The 14,666-nt window shown below is 44.5% G+C and overlaps 1 protein-coding gene across 8 annotated transcripts in view; it reads right to left on the reverse strand.

Annotated features, from left to right (window-relative positions):
- ENOX1 (ecto-NOX disulfide-thiol exchanger 1) overlaps positions 1 to 14,666 on the reverse strand; it is a 273,652-nt gene that overhangs the window by 191,612 nt on the left and 67,374 nt on the right. For 6 of the 8 annotated variants that reach the window (XM_077933440.1, XM_028738095.2, XM_028738100.2 and 3 more), the window contains exon 2: positions 10,099 to 10,199. The exons of 1 other annotated variant lie outside the window; for it this stretch is intronic. The gene's annotated coding sequence lies outside the window, so the exon portion shown is untranslated. Of the gene's footprint in view, positions 1 to 141; positions 361 to 10,098; positions 10,200 to 14,666 lie in introns of those variants that run through there. One more of the 8 variants, XM_077933439.1, reaches the window with a different exon arrangement.

The following is a 14,666-nucleotide window of genomic DNA, read 5'->3' on the forward strand; positions in this document are numbered from 1 at the left end:
GGGAGATAACCAGAGCATGTACCACTCTGGCGAGACAGTCCGCAGGCAGATAGGGTCTCAGCCTACTGTTTGTCCTAGTGCTGTCAGACAAGGGATGTTGAGAGAAAGGAATTAACTCTTTATAGGGAAAAGTACACTTACAAGTCAGGGAAAGGCTTCAGTCTATCAGTCCTACGTCTCTCAACTACCCCTAGATGCGCATCTGATGAGGCAGTTGCAGCAACACAGATTGCATCTTCCCAACCTCAGCTTCTGTGTGCTTCTGCTCCTCCCTCTTCAAGATCCCATCTTCCATGTCAGTCTCCAACCCTGCTTCTCTTGGTGCCCTCTTCTCAATATCCAGCCACCGCTCTTCAGTGTCCAGCCAGCCCTTGACACTGTGGTAGATTTGACTGCTGCTTTAAGACAAACCCACAGAGGGCCTCCAGCCTGGGAAGTTTTTTCACTATTTCTGGGAAACAGAACCCACAAACTGAAGAACAACAGCTGAAAAGGGAGTTTCTAGTGATGTAACATCTCAGAAATGCTTATGCAACAAATTGCTGCTGTTAAGGGCTACTGGAGCGTTCTTTGTCCCCAATCCTCTAAGGAAAAGAGTCAAAGGTTAAAAAAGTCCACTTAAGAGATTTGGATAGGTGCATGAGGTTCCCATGTGAAAAACTTATTAAAAGTGGGCTGTGGAAGAGCATGCCAATACTTTCATGTTGAGTCTGGTCATTGTTTGCTAAACATGACTCTTGTGTCCACCCTGCTCTGTTCAGCTGAATTAGCGTGGAAAATTAAAGAGGTGCAGCTGTTTGGATAATATAGCTATCCAAACTGAAATGCGGGTGTGAGCACTTAGAGGAAGCTGTAATACGTCTTGGCTATTTGCATTAGCAGGGAGGGAAAGGGTAACGGCAGTCACCAGAAGGCACCAAACTTCAAAAAGCAGCTGCTTTCAAAAATAATAATAATTAACAAGATTTTTAATCCAATTACATGACCAGGTCTGGGAATTACCAGGGTTTTTATACTGCTGCTATTGTGTGAAAAATTAGTTGAGCTGTCTGAGAGAGGATTTAATTATCATAGTTAGCCGTATGGGCTTTTTCATCCAAATCTGAAAAGTAGCCAACAGATTAGAAAACCAGATGTGCTGCAGGAAGCCTTTCTGAATATTTGTATCTTGTATGGGACAATGGTGTGCGTACCTTTATGCCAACAGTTGTTTTAATCAGCTTGTATATGAATTAGAGGACAGTTAAATTTGGATACTAGTCCAGCTGCAAAGTGTTTTTTAAAAGTTAAGATTGTTTAAAAACAGCCAAACTTGTCAGTGTTGTCCTTCAGTCACATGCCTCAAGGATAATTTTATCTTGGTTTTAATTATTATAGGCAGAAGATTATTTCATTTTATTCCTAGACTGCCCTTCAGGCAGTGATAGCAAAACTTGGCACTCCAGCAGTTTTGGGACTACAATTCCCATCATTCCTGACCACTGGTCCTGTTAACTAGGGATGATGGAAGGCTTCAGCTATATAGATCTTAGGGCAGTATATTAATTTATTCATTTGCCTCATTACAGACAGCAGTCTGTTAAAAAAAGATTAACACACATAAAATAGAATCATAGAATCATACAGTTGGAATAGACCACAAGGGCCATCGAGTCCAACCCCCTGCCAAGCAGGAAACACCATCAGAGCACTCCTGACATATGGCTGTCAAGCCTCTGCTTAAAGACCTCCAAAGAAGGAGACTCCACCACACTCCTTGGCAGCAAATTCCACTGTCGAACAGCTCTTACTGTCAGGAAGTTCTTCCTAATGTTTAGGTGGAATCTTCTTTCTTGTAGTTTGGATCCATTGCTCCGTGTCCGCTTCTCTGGAGCAGCAGAAAACAACCTTTTTCCCTTCTCTATATGACATCCTTTTATATATTTGAACATGGCTATCATATCACCCAATAAATACATCCCAATAAAACCATTCAATGAACAAATGCAACATAAAAAAAAAACAAAAAATCAGCAGCAAGAACATTTCATCCAATAGGCTATCAACCAGAATTCATCAGTTCTGAATTCATCAAATCCCTGGGGGAAGAGAGAAATTTTAAAGTGTATAAATAATCATATCGAATCCCGATGCAAAAATTTAAAAATCGGATTAAAATATATTACACCGCAGAATGAGAACATCTTGGAATCTGGTAAGGCCCAAAGCTTAGGAGACCATCTGTTCTGCAGGCAGGATTGAGCCCGGCCTGAAATCCTGGACAGGCTCTTCCATTCAATGTGGACAGTGCTAAGATAGATGGACCCAACTCAGTCTGAGATAGCTTCCTCCTATGGGAGTCATTCAGCCTTGTTGTCCTGTTCATCCCCAAAGACCGGGGTGGGGACACGGAGCACACCTTCCATTGCCATTGAAATGTAAGTACAATGGTACCTCTGGATGCGAACGGGATCCGTTCCGGAGCCCCGTTCGCATCCTGAGTAGAATGCAATCCGCGACCGCGCATGCGCAGGTCGTGATTTGCCACTTCTGCGCATGCACGTGACGTCATTTTGAGTGTCTGTGCATGCACAAGTGGCGAAACCCGGAAGTAATGCATTCTGTTACTTCCGGGTCGCCACGGAGCGTAACCTGAAAACGCTCAACCTGAAGCATATTTAACCCGAGGTATGACTGTACTGGTAAGGACAACCTTATTTCCAATCGGAGGAGGTTAGGGTGCCACTATTAAGCTATCTGATACTGAGTAAGTCCTTTAGTTCATCTACCTCAATAATTTCAGACAGGGATCTCTCCCAGCCCTGTAGATCACAGGGATTGGATCTGAAACCTTCTACTTGTGAAATATGTCCCCTACTAATAAGTTGGGAAGCGGGTGGCGCTGTGGGTAAAAGCCTCAGTGCCTAGGGCTTGCCGATCGAAAGGTTGGCGGTTCGAATCCCCGCGGCGGGGTGCGCTCCCGTTGTTTGGTCCCAGCGCCTGCCAACCTAGCAGTTCGAAAGCACTCCTGGGTGCAAGTAGATAAATAGGGACCGCTTACTAGCGGGAAGGTAAACGGCGTTTCCGTGTGCGGCTCTGGCTCACCAGAGCAGTGATGTCACGCTGGCCACGTGACCCGGAAGTGTGTCCAGACAGCGCTGGCCCCCGGCCTCTTGAGTGAGATGGGCGCACAACCCTAGAGTCTGTCAAGACTGGCCCGTACGGGCAGGGGTACCTTTACTAATAAGTTATGCCCCCCTCCCCTATTGTGAGGCAAGCCCAATATTATTTTTTAATCAATTTCGATTCTTTCTACCTGATGCCAATACCATTAAGGATCACAATATATTGTATTTTTCAGTTTAAGTGTGTCTCTGTTCTATCCAAAGCAGTATGGAATCCGTTTCTGCCTCTGACTTTTTCAAAATGCTGAATGGGATACATATCCTTATCAAAACAAAAACAAATTTAGAAAAACCACAGGCCTGCATAGAAGAGCGCTGCAAAAGCCCCCCCAATAACTGGACTGCGTGCTTAAGTATGGTTTCTCATTTCTAAACTGATGCAATCCATGTCATGGAAAAGACCTTTAGGGAAAGGATTTTTTCCCCCAAAGTAAATGTGGCCTGCAATGCAAGACACACCAGAACTCCACCAGAAGATCACATCGAGGGAAGCTGCTGAACACGAAATGCTTATTTCCACAGGACCATTTTAAAAGGCCTTAGAAAACCGAGACATGCAGAGAAAACATTGCAGCCAGAACACAATTCTGCTGGAATCTTATTACTCAGTCCCCGTCCCCACCCCTTTATCGTAAAGGGCAGAACAAGAAATATCTGAAACTAGATTTCTTTACTTCCCTGATGATTCCACTATAATGAGGTTTCAGTATATACCCGTTATGTCTCAACAAGGTCAGCTCAGGGCTTTGAACATCTCCGCTATTAAAATTCAGTCTGCAGAACTGTGGGAGATGTGGAATGAATTCTCAGCCAGCGAATGTTTCCTGTAGTCTGTAGAAGTACCCACAGAGTGGACAGCTCTTCACATTCATCAAAAGAGAGCCATTTTGACCCTTCGGGAATTCAGCCAGATTACTCTGAAGCCAGATGGTGCCATGACAAAAGGGTCCATTGCAAAAGCTGGGACATGAGGGACACAACAAGCCCAGTAAATGGGTGCATGTGGTGTGGCCAAGACCACGGTGATACCTAGAGCAGAAGTCAGCAAACTACGGCCCAGGGGCTGGATGTGGCCCACCAGGCTCGTAAATACGGCCCGTAGACCCTGCTGCCCGCTCAGTCCCCGCGCTGAGCTAAACCAACGGCTTGCCACACAGGGACTGACTTCCATGGTGCTGGCATGGCTTCAGATTGGCTGCAGGAAGCCTCGCCACCTGTGCGCTGAGGTAAATCCGGTGTGGCCATGGATGGAGAGGCCAGCGGGCAGGAAGCGGGTCTGAGCCGAGCCATGGGCATTGTGACGGGCGCGTCGCAGGGCTTCAGCCGTTGCTTGGCAAGCCTGCCTGGTGCCCAGCTCTGCACTGCTGGTGATGGAGCACTCAGCGGCCATACTGGAGCAGCGGCCATACTGGAGCAGCAGGCAAACTGTGTGCCACCTGCCCGGCACTCCGTGTGCGCGGCCAGCCTGCCGGCCTGCCGACCTGGCCTTAGATGACAGGCCGCAGCGTGTGGTGCATGCTGCCTGGGAGCTCTGCAGGGATGGGCCAATGGAGCGGCTGCTGCTCGCCAACAACACCGGCGAGTAACAGCATACGAATCAATATGGCAAATCTGATTCAAAAACACCCACCCACCCCACTCACACACGAAAATGAAGTTCACCACAGCCAGTCATAAACAAGCAACCGCACCCTAGGCCAACCCCAACTTCTCTCACCACCAAAGGAACACAAGCGAATAGCCAAGAGAACCCGCACAAACGACGCTGACACAAAACCCCGCACATACATTAAGCAAATTAGAAGCATCGCCGCCCGACCCCACTCCCACTCACCTTTCCCCCCTCCACCTCTTCCTAATGCAACCCTAATGTCTCAACAAATGAAACTGACCTATGGAAAATGTAACTTGAAAAAAAGAGACATTGTGCATACCTGTGTAAACCAAGAAAACTTTCAATAAAAATATTTTTAAAAAACAACAATGCCATTGAGTGGGCAGTGCAGTGCCAAGATGCGCTCCTGAGCGCGTGCAGAGTGCGTTCCACCTCCAGGTCCGGAGGCAGCTGTGGGACCGGCTTGCCCACCTGTCAAACACCCCTCCATTGTTTTGCAAAGTCCCCTTGCAAAGGGGTGGGGGAGGAAGCGGATAATTCAAATGACACTTTGCAAACATTGGAAGCCCAGTGACTGACTTAAAGTGACACTTTGAATGAGCCTCTTCTCCTCTTTAAAGGAGAGGGTGGGCTGTTTCAAATGGTACTGTGCTTCTCCTTTAAATGATGAACTGATGAGCAGAGATGAAATCCTAGGCTGCATGGTCCTGTTCCCAGCTGAGAACTGGACAGTGTAGACCATCCAGGATTAAACCCTGTCATCCTGCCCATAATCTGACATCACCAGTAATGTCAGGTAATGGGCTGGCAGGTGTGGTTTGGGGGAAAGAACCAGGGGGGCCCAACTGAACCCCCAAGGTGCTCTGAGCCCGGCTTCGGCTGGGGAAGGGCAGGATATAAATAAAATTTTATTATTATTATTATAAGATTGGCCTGCAAGACGGAAAAGTATGAAAATTCAAGAGTGGTATCATTACCATCTTTTCAACAGATGTGTACTACATTGTTTGCACTCAGGGCACTAAAATAGCACCAAACAACAACAACACAGTTTTGTGTTAATCAGGTTGCCCATGGCTTGCATGCATGATTTCACTTGCATGAGCTTATCGCTCCTTTGGATCCTCTCGAAGGCCTAAGAAAGTGGACTCACCTGCGCTTGTTGCTCATTGTTATCCTTAAGTAAAGGTAAAGGGACTCCTGACCATTAGGTCCAGTCGTGACCAACTCTGGGGTTGTGGCGCTCATCTTGCTTTATTGGCCAAGGGAGCCAATACAGCTTCCAGGTCATGTGGCCAGCATGACTAAGCCGCTTCTGGCAAACCAGAGCAGCGCATGGAAACGCCGTTTACCTTCCCGCCAGATTTACCTATTTATCTACTTGCACTTTGACGTGCTTTCGAACTGCTAGGTTGGCAGGAGCAGGGATCGAGCAACGGGAGCTCACCCTGTCACATGGATTTGAACCGTTGACCTTCTGATCGGCAAGTCCTAGGCTCTGTGGTTTAACCCACAGCGCCACCCGTGTCCCTTTACTGTTATCCTTAATTTCCTTTAATAATGAGCTGACACACTGACCTTGTAAACATGCTGACAACGACATCCTATATAATCATCTCTTTCTTCAGCAACACTATTCAGACCCCGCTGTACAGTGCAATAAATAATACTGGTGTGGACGAAGGCTGAAAGCAGGAGTTGTTTCCGCCTCCTCAGCTTACACACCGTAAGGTAGGCCAAAGAGGATGGAAAACGCCGTTGCCCTCGGCAGGAAGAATGGGATGTACACAAAACAAGTAAGTAATTAGCCAGCAAGCTCTATGCTAGTAGGGGAGTCAGGTCCCAGGTCACCACCTGCCTGAGCCATCATTCTCCAGGCTACAAAAGCTGGCCTCCCCGTCCAGCTAAAGCCACAGCACTCACATGGCTTCATTACTGTTCCCTTTCTTTGTCTGTAATTTATTACAGCCAAGCCAAACACGATGGGAGATACAATGTCTGTTTAATACACATCACTGATAAAGTAGAGCAGGTGCCTAATTCCTTCAACAAAATTGTTGCCTACGGTGAAGGAAGAGGAAGGACATGGTGATTTCCACCATCCTTCACCTTCCACCCCAGGGTCTTAGGGCAGGTTGCAACCATTAAACACCATGTTAAAAACAGAAATAAGAGTAATGAAAATCCCTCTATACAAGATTGCAAGACTGGATCCAAAAGCTGACAGAATATGCAGAATTAGACGGAAAAAATAAAGAATAAATCAAAACAGGAATTTGTTTCAAAATGGGAGGTTTTCAAAGAATATTTGAAATATAATATAGTAGTTTAAATTCGGTTGCAGCATTCGAGGAACTTCAGTAATAGTTGCAGGGCAGATATAAGAATTAAGATATATTAAGAAAAAGTTTAATAATGATAAAAGTGTGTACTGGCAATAAGTTATATGAAATCAAAATACGGAACAGACAGGAGGTTGGGTCTTTAGTGTGAAGACCAATTTATGTCTTATTGTTTGTTAAGAAAATTCAGTATCTATTGTTATTCTTGTGTGTAATTTGGTATTTGTGTTTTCTCTTTTTTCTTTTCTTGCTGTGTCAATAAAAAATAAAAATAAAAAACCAAAAATAAGGCAGGTCCTAAAATATACATCTCAAGGGTCAAAAGCCAGAGCAAAGAGGTGTGTATGTCTTCAGTGTTCGGCGACAGCTTTATATTGAAATGCCTGATGTATCTCTGTGGGGAGGGAGTTCCATAGCTTAGGGGCAGCCACAGAGAATGTCCTCTACTGCCCCCCAAACCGAGCACCTGAGGGTAGTGGAACAACCAGGTGGGTGCCCTCTGCCAATCTTAATACTCAGGGGGGGGGTCTGTATGGAAGGTGGTGGTCTTCCAGGTATAAGAGGCCAGAGTTGTTTATCCTGTGAATTCACAGGTGAGGCAGAGAATGGAGGGCTAGAACAATCCTTAACCTGCTTAGTTTTGAGATTCTTACTAGGCAAAGAAGAGCTAGTTGGCCAGCAGTTTGTCTTGTAGGGGTGGTGAGGGAGCTCCTGCCCCAAATGTGGGAACAGCTGGTGTGCTCCCTGCCTGCCTGACAGTCACAGGTACCATTTTGGGACATAGGGTAAAATGTGGGAAAGAACGAGCAAAATACAATAAGTAAGAGCTGACCAAGTGCTGCACCCACTACTGAACTATAGTTCTGTGCAGCCCCTTTATTTAAAAACATATGCTAGTTTTCATTATTCACTAAAACTAATCAGAAAACAATTTTTTTTTAATTACTAAAAATACAATGTGCCATTCCCATTTGCAACCTTGCATAATACATTCTGTTTTCATTTTAACATGCAGTATTTTCTCGCTGCCATCCTAAATCTGTTTCTCTGCAACATAGATCCATGGCTCCTTGGCACATTTGGTCTTCCTGTTCCCTACAGCACCCTAAAGGCATCTGAAAGCTGTCAACAACTAAAAATAACCTGTTCTTGCAGGCTTTCCAAGGAGGCCGTCAATCCCTGCCTTTTCATTTACTTTTTGGTTTCTTTCTGCTCTAAATAATCTTCTGTTTGCAAAAGTATGGGAGACAACCACATATAGCACATGAAACCGAACTAGGAGAACTGCAACCTTATTCACAAGATCCTTTTTTTTTTTGCCGATATGTTTTTATCAGCGCAATTCAACATGGGTTTTACCCCTTTTGTAACAGAATGTCTGTTTCCTACAGACAGAAGACTCAAATTTGATTGGGGAAAATATGCATAGATTTTCTTTTAATCTTTTTGCTATAATGGGGAAACAAGCACGGTTTCCTTTTCACTCCAAAATGCTATTGTTGTTGAGATGAACATACAAGGCAGATTGGCAGAAAAATGCTTCGAAGGACAAATTAGCAAACACAAGAAGAGGGAACTGAGCAAAACCACGACTGCAAGCCGTTCTGCGGCAAAGAATTCACTCACAACCAGCCACATTTTTTCTACTTTTCTGGCTATTTCAACCATAAGATAATACAACCCTGGAAACATTGTGTAGTTGTTCAAAACCATTTTTCACAATGTGCATCTTCCATTAAGAGGTGGTTGTTGAACAATTTTGTACTGGTTTTTACACAAATACAACACTTATCCAGCAGTGTTTGTTTTATCCATTGTTTTATCCATTGTCTCTGGACATACACATTCAGCATTCAAACATCTTACTTTAAGTAACCCCTCCACTGAGAATATGGAGCACGTGGGATAAGAAGGTCTTGATTTGGGCCATTAACATAATAAAAAAAATTGGGTCCACGTTTCTTGGAAGGTGTCTCTATTTGTTATGCCTTTCAATTGTCCTCCTGTCTCTGATGAGATGCTCAGACATTGCTGTATCCCAGATATTATTTTCCCATACCTTCAAGGGTATTTCTGTCCGGTTCTTCCATTGCTGAGCTATCACTAATCGTGCTGCGGTCAGTAGGATGCCTACTAGTTCATTGGGGCACAAGGTGGAGACTAAGTTTATGTCCAAAGATAGTTGGGCGAAGGCAGGATTTGGAGAAAGGGGTTGGGCTGCAGTTGCAGATATCATGGAGAATACTCTATCCCAAAAGTTTGTAACGTAAGGGCATTCTCACCAAACATGAATAAAAGAACCAAGCTTTCCATAGTCCTCCCAACATAAAGGGGAAAGGGAAGGATTAATTTTTGCCAACCTGACTGGTGTCCAGTGCCATCGGAATATGACCTTGACCTCCTGTAAGCAAGCAAAAATGTTTTTGGGGGGTGGGAGTGGAGGTGATGGTTGTCAAAACTTATACCTCATTTTTTCTGTCAAACAAAACAGAGCCATTTACTCAAAAGGGCATAACTACTGTGCTTTGAAAGAGATACACATTTCACAATGCTGGTGACAACAACAACAGTACTAATATACAGTGGTACCTCGCAAGACGAATGCCTCGCAAGACAAAAAACTCGCAAGACAAAAGGGTTTTTTGTTTTTTGAGCTGCTTCGCAAGACGATTTTCCCTATGGGCTTGCTTCGCAAGACGGAAATGTCTTGGAAGTTTGTTTCCTTTTTCTTAACACCGTTGATACAGTTGCGACTTGACTTCGAGGAGCAACTCATAGAACGCGGTGTGGTAGCCTTTTTTGAGGTTTTTAAAGACTTTGGTGATTTTCGAAGCTTTTCCAAAACTTTCCCGACACCGTGCTTCACAAGACGAAAAAAATCGCAAGACGACAAAACTCGCGGAACGAATTAATTTCGTCTTGCGAGGCACCACTGTATTAAATGCCATCACTGGAAGGAATAATTCTGACCACTTACTTTTCAATGCTGGCTCTAAGGTGAAGATATTTCTCAGCCAGTTACTTTCAGCAAGAGATATTTTTGTATTCAAGAGAAATCACCCCAGATTCCAGTGAAACCTGAAATAAAAAGAACATTTCTTAAGAAAAGTGTGTGAGACCAGAAACAACACAGGAACCATCACCTCCTGGAAGCATTTATTCATACAAAAACCTCTCTCTCTCTCTTTTCTCCTATAGTTCTTATTCATTTGTTGTGAAACACACATACACATAACCTTAGGAATAACCAACAAATCAGGAATAGCTCTTAAAAAAGAAAGGCTGGCCAATGTAGTAACAAAGCTACCTAAATAGAGAAATAAAACCAGCACACGGCCATGTGATGTTGTCCGTTGATTGTGTAAAGCTACATTTTCTACTTTTCCATTATTTATGTAAATAAATTGTAGGCAAAGTGCAATGCCAAGTTTGGACTAAGGTATTTACTGTCCCCTGCAAGCAAACACAGAAACAGGACTATAGTGTGTTCCATGGATTAATTTCAAACTCATCACGTAATCTTGTGATATTTCCCATGAGATCTCCAAACAGGTTGAAGCACTGAGACATTATTTCCATATTTATTGGAAATAACACAGGAGCTAAGGCAAGGCGCTATTCCCTCTGAGTACTCTCGTGATGAGAATGAAATTAACTCCCACTGCCACTGCAAGATACTTTCTCTTTGGCATGTGCAATATTCGCCTAAAGTGACTAACTCCCTTTTCTGTATTATTATGATGCTACCCCCCCACACCATAAACTAATATGGAAATTATCAGATTCCTGGAAATTATGTCCAATTTGCAGTGGCCCAAAATCAAGCCCAGTTTGTGATGCAAACTTCACAAGGGCATTCTGCTATAAGCGTACTGAGAATTTCCATTATTATTATTATTATTACAGAGTTTTTGGCACAGGCAGCCATTTTGAGAAGACTGCTGTAGAGCTGAGGTGAATGAACAGAGACAGTTTTCTCTCTGCAGCTGACAGCAAGATCAAGGTTCAGGGAGACCTGCTAGTGTTGAGAGTGAGCCAGCGGAGAGGTTCTGCTGGGACTGGCTTTCCCCTGACAATGCCCCGGTTTAGTGCTTTGGGTCACTTATGTAAACCCCTTATCTATTGATTGATTATTTTTCATTGCTTAATTTCTATACTGCTTAATATATTTTAAAAATATCTCCCCAAGCAGTGTACAAAAAGCTGAAGCAACAACTGACACCTTAAATAAAATATTTTAGAAATATAGTTACATATAAAAATGTTACAGTAAAACAAATTTGCCTATCTATATCTATATCCCAATCTCAATTCATTTCCCTTCTGACACACCTTCCCTCTCGGCCACCAGGGTCCAAACAAGCTCTCAGCTCACCCAAAAAAATCTCAAGACGACAAGAGTTCCTGGAAACTTGCCTTCTATGGGCAGGCCCAAGGTGGGTGGTCCTTCCTCAGGCTGCCCCCACCCACCCACTATGTCCCACTCAGCTGCCCTCTCCACACCCAGTTCAGCAGGTTTGTTGAGTTTCCCAGGTGTTCCAGAGGATCAGAAAAGGCCTAGCTCTCGGTTCTTCACTCTCTGTCCTCTCCTCAGCCTCCAGCTGCTATGCACATACAGTGGTACCTCGGGATGCGAACAGGATCTGTTCCGCAGCCCCGTTCGCATCCTGAATGGAACGTAAAATGCGACAACGCGTCTGTGCATGCATGGGTCGTGTTTTGCCACTTCTGCACATGCGTGTGACATCATTTTGAACTTCTGCACATGCACAAGCAGTGAAACCCGGAAGTAACGCACTTCGTTACTTCCGGGTTGCCGAGGAGCGCAACCCGAAAGTGCTCAACCTGAAGCACATTCAACCTGGGGCATGACTGTATTTATGTGCCTATCATTAAGGTAGTTGAGAGTTTATGCTTTTCTTTAACTCTGCATAAGTCCTTTGTTGTTGCCAACAAAGGTCCGTATAGTTAAAGCCATGGTTTTCCCAGTAGTGATGTATGGAAGTGAGAGCTGGACCATAAAGAAGGCTGATCGCCGAAGAATGGATGCTTTTGAATTATGGTGCTGGAGGAGACTCCTGAGAGTCCCATGGACTGTAAGAAGATCAAACGCATCCATTCTGAAGGAAATCAGCCCTGAGTGCTCACTGGAAGGACAGATCGTGAAGTTGAGGCTCCAGTACTTTGGCCACCTCATGAGAAGAGAAGACTCCCTGGAGAAGACACTGATGCTGGGAAAGATGGAGGGCACAAGGAGAAGGGGGCGACAGAGGACGAGATGGTTGGATAGTGTTTTCGAGGTTACCAGCATGAGTCTGACCAAACTGCGGGAAGTAGTGGAGGACAGAGGTGCCTGGCGTGCTCTGGTCCATGGGGTCACGAAGAGTCGGACACGACTAAACGACTAAACAACAACAAGTCCTTTGTTGTGACTCTCCCCAGACACCCTGAATAAAAAACTTGGACATATAAAATCATAATAAAATCTCAGCTACCCCTCCCGCTACAAGAATCCATACAGGCATCTCCAAACAAGTTGAGTTGCAATCGCTCCTGGTGAATCCATTGCTTACTGTCTCCTTCAACGTGAATCTTGCGGAAGATTGCCTGGCAAACCTAACAATGCATGCTTCTGCTAGTTAGTAAATGAAGGGGTTAAGGACCACAGAGCTGTAAATTTCTAGAGAACACTCGCCTAGGTCACACTCAACTTTGGGGAAGAAGTGAGACTTTTTCTTGGTCTCTCCAATCTCTCTCAAGCAACATTGGAACAGAGCAGACATGCCTTAACATAGCTTTCTCTGCTTTAGATATGTTTCAGAGGCAGCTTTTGCTGCATTTTTAACAAAGAACATTTACATGCATTTCTTATCACTGCTATTAAGGAAAATGCAATTCAGAAACCTAGTAACTGTGAGTAAAGCATTTTAAACTAACCTTGCAGTCTGTGGTCTGTTTTATTGGAAAAGGGGGAAAGGGAGCCAGCTGCCTTCAGGAGCTGGAACGTTATCAAAAGAAGATTTAAAAACCAACTCCAATGCTTCAGTAAATCTGCCTAACAAAAGGGATTTTAACTCTGCTACTGGGGCTCTTTATGTATAAGTCCTGTGTTTTAAAAAAAACAGGTGCTGGCCATTTTTTCCTTGTGCTAACCCCTCACCCCGCCACATGGCTCCGTAGAGGATCAATTATCATTAATATAGCCCCCAACTAATACCCATCAAATCTATGCTATCTTCCATTATCATTTGTAAATTTAAAGTAAACAAAAGAGCATTAGACTCCTTTCTGGAAATGTTAAGCCAAAATATGATTGCCTAAAATATCACTCTTTCCTCTCTCTTCCTGACCTCACAGAACAAGAAAACTGGGCAACCAAGATGATCATGGGTCTGGAAACCAAGCCACAGAGGAACAGTTGGGGGAGTTGGGTATGTTTAGCCTGGATGAGAGGATATATCATAGCCATCTTCAAATATCTAAAGAGCTGCCATGTGGAAGATGGAGCAAGCTTGTTTTCTCCTGCTCTGGAGGGTAGGACCTGAACCAATGGCTTCAAGTTACAAGAAAGGGATTCTGGCTAAACATCATGAGAACTTCCTGATGGTCAACAGTGGAATGGACAACTTCAGTAGGTGGTGGACTCTCCTTCATTTGAGGTTTTCTTTTGCAAAGGTTGGGTGGCCATCTGTCACGGATGCTTTAGTAGAGATTCCTGCATTGCAGGTGGTTAGACTAGATGAGCCTCAGAGTCCCTTCCAATTCTACCATTCTATGGTTGTATTATTAAATCTCCCATCTCTGGCAAGTCCATTAACTGGCCAAATTCCCACTTTGTCTTTCCCCTAGCGTTTGCTTTTAAGCTCAGCCATGCCCCCATTGCCTAAGGAGACCATTTCTCTCTCTTCCCCACACGATGCTCTTTTCTTCTTCCTTGTCGTCTTCTTCTTCCTCAGTCCCAAATCTCACATTCTCCTTCCCTCGCTATCCACAGCAACTCAATGTCAAAATGATACGTTTATCCTCACCATTTCCTCTTTTCTTCTGATTCTTGGAACTTTTACAAAGCTCTACAAACTCCCTTCTTCTTCTTCTGACCTCCTCACCTTCTCTTGTTGGCTTCCCTTTGGGTACCACTTTCACCCCCTACAGCCAAATGTCTGGACTGGCCTCATGCCTGACCATTTTGCCCTTGTGGTTACCTTCCTTACAGGGGACTAGAGCCTTAGCTCTGTTCTTGTCTTATTTAGCAAGCTATCCCCCGCCCCCTTTCCCTGTATCCTAGTTTTTCGGCATGATTTTAGAACATGATTAGTTTAAAATCTTTTATTGATTATAGGTAAAGGTAAAGGGACCCCTGACCGTTAGGTCCAGTCATGACCGACTCTGGGGTTGCGGCGCTCGTCTTGCTTTACTGGCCGAGGGAGCCGGCGTACAGCTTCCGGGTCATGTGGCCAGCATGACTAAGCCGCTTCTGGCGAACCAGAGCAGCGCACGGAAACGCCGTTTACCTTCCCACTGGAGCGGTACCTATTTATCTACTTG

Source organism: Podarcis muralis, chromosome 8 (genome assembly GCF_964188315.1).
Source record: "Podarcis muralis chromosome 8, rPodMur119.hap1.1, whole genome shotgun sequence".
Taxonomy (NCBI): Eukaryota; Metazoa; Chordata; class Lepidosauria; order Squamata; family Lacertidae; genus Podarcis; species Podarcis muralis.